Below are 2,309 nucleotides of genomic sequence, written 5' to 3'. Positions count from 1 at the left end.
ATGGTACATGGATAAAAATAACTTATTGCCTAATTTCATCAGTGGTTTTAGAAAAGGTCGTAGTACTACTGACAATATTGTTTTATTAGAAAATGACATTCAAAAATCTATCAATTGCAGTGAGCACACTCTTGCAGTATTTTTGGATGTCGAAAAGGCTTATGACAGTCTTTGGATTGATGGATTACTGTACAAACTCACTCAATGTAGTATAGGAGGAAAAATGTTACATTTTTTAGAAAATTATCTAACAGAACGTACCTTTCAGGTAAGAGTTACAAATACTGAATCCAGAACATTTCAAATCCATAACGGACTCCCCCAGGGGAGTGTTCTGAGTCCCCTTCTATATAATGTCATGATGAGAGATATTCCAATTGATCCTGAAGTGACATTATCCATATATGCTGATGATTGTGCAGTATGGTTTTCTGGAAAAAATGTAGAGAATATTAGATTAAGGATACAAACTTATCTAGATGTATTATGTACCTGGTTTAAAGACTGGGGCTTCAATTTTTCTATTGAGAAGACTGTTCCGGTATTTTTTACTAAGCTTTCAAACGTTACCCCTCCAACAATCAAGTTTGAAGGGAGTATACTCACTTATAAAAATAATCACCGTTTCCTTGGAATGATATTTGATAGTAAATTGTCTTGGCATCCCCATATAGAGAACGTAGTTTCAAGAAGTAAAAGGAAATTAAATATATTGCGAAGTTTAACAGGAACTAAATGGGGAAGTTCATCTAAGTCCTTACTTATGGTTTACAGGGCAATTATTAGATCAATTTTTGATTATGGTTGTCAAGCTTATGATAGTGCTCCAGTAACTACAAAAAAATTGTTAGACTCGGTGCAATATCAGGCACTCAGAATATGTGCTGGTGGGCTGCCATTAACATCGTTAGTTTCACTGCAGGTGGAAATGGGAGAACCCCCTTTAGATTTAAGAAGGCAAATGTTATCAAGCAAGTATAGACAAAATATAGAAAGACATAATAATCACCCATTAATAACACGAATCAAACCATGCTGGCAGTTCGATTATCTTAAAGGTAAGAATGTTAGTAAACCGTTTGGTTACAGGCTCCAATCCAAGATAGGAAAAGAAATTAGTATCGAAAATATTATTTCTCCATCCTTTCCACCTTGGTTATTTTGTCCACCAGTTGTATCTACTGAATTGAGTTCACAAATCAAGAAATCGGATCATCCAATACAATTACAACAATTGAGTTTGGAATTGATACATACAAAATGGTCACACCAACTCCATATATACACTGATGGATCCAAAGCCCCTGAAAAGGGGATTAGCTCAGCTGCTTTTTATGTACCTTATTTTTCCTGTTACCAAGGCAAAAGACTATCGAATTTCACGTCCTCCTATAGGGCTGAATTAATTGCGATTGTTCTCGCACTGGAATGGATAGAATATTTAGATATATATACAGGTGTTGTTATTTTCAGTGATTCATTAAGTGCACTTTTATCTTTACAGAATCGGAAAGACGATCCTATCATTACAGAAATTCTAACTATTAGTACAAGACTCAAATATAAAGGTATAGAGGTATACCTGGAGTGGATCCCTGGTCACTGTGGAATAAAAGGAAATGAAATAGCAGACTCCTGCGCAAAAAAAGCTTTATCAAACAAAATAGAAATTCATAATCAAATAACATTATCAGAAATTATGCAACTTATTTCAAAAAGTTGTAAGATAATTTGGCAAGAAAGATGGAATAAAACTAACTCAGCACTGAAAGAATTGCAACCATCAGTGCTATCCACATATAAATGTAATCTAGGAAGACAGGAAACTGTACTCCATCGTCTCCGTTTTGGAGTCGCTGGTCTTAACCAAGATCTACTAAGATTAGGGATCCATCCAACAGGGTTTTGTGATAGATGTCCTGAGGTAGAAACTGTCAGACATTATCTTTTACATTGTCCAAAATATATAATTGAAAGATCAATGCTCCTTGTAGAATTGAATGAATCACAGCCAGGACAAATAATGGAGTATTTAAAAAAAGATGACCCAGGGATACAGAAAGCATTTTTACGTTTCGTTTCAAGAACGAAACGTTTTAGTAAGGAGTGATGTACTATTTTAATATTGTATTGTCTATAAGAAATATGAATGGATATGCTTGTACAAGTCTAATGTGAAAAGAAGAAAAAAAAATATATATATACATAATAATGTATGATATAATATATACAATATGATATATTCTGCACATATAACTAACAAAGCCCACAAGTGTTTTCGCCTTGTTGTTGTTGTTGTTTAAAAAAAA

General features: G+C 33.7%; 1 long non-coding RNA gene across 1 annotated transcript; it reads right to left on the bottom strand.

Annotated features, from left to right (window-relative positions):
* Nucleotides 1-261: 261 nt before the first annotated feature.
* Nucleotides 262-1,691, bottom strand: LOC135156660 (uncharacterized). The gene is made up of 2 exons (XR_010295716.1): nucleotides 1,341-1,691; nucleotides 262-431 (listed from the first exon to the last, which is right to left on the bottom strand). It is a non-coding gene; the product is annotated as an uncharacterized LOC135156660 (long non-coding RNA).
* Nucleotides 1,692-2,309: the final 618 nt, after the last annotated feature.

Source organism: Lytechinus pictus, chromosome 14 (genome assembly GCF_037042905.1).
Source record: "Lytechinus pictus isolate F3 Inbred chromosome 14, Lp3.0, whole genome shotgun sequence".
NCBI lineage: Eukaryota > Metazoa > Echinodermata > Echinoidea > Temnopleuroida > Toxopneustidae > Lytechinus > Lytechinus pictus.
The sequence above is the reverse complement of the archived record's forward strand: the minus strand, read 5'-3'. Positions and strand labels throughout refer to the sequence as shown.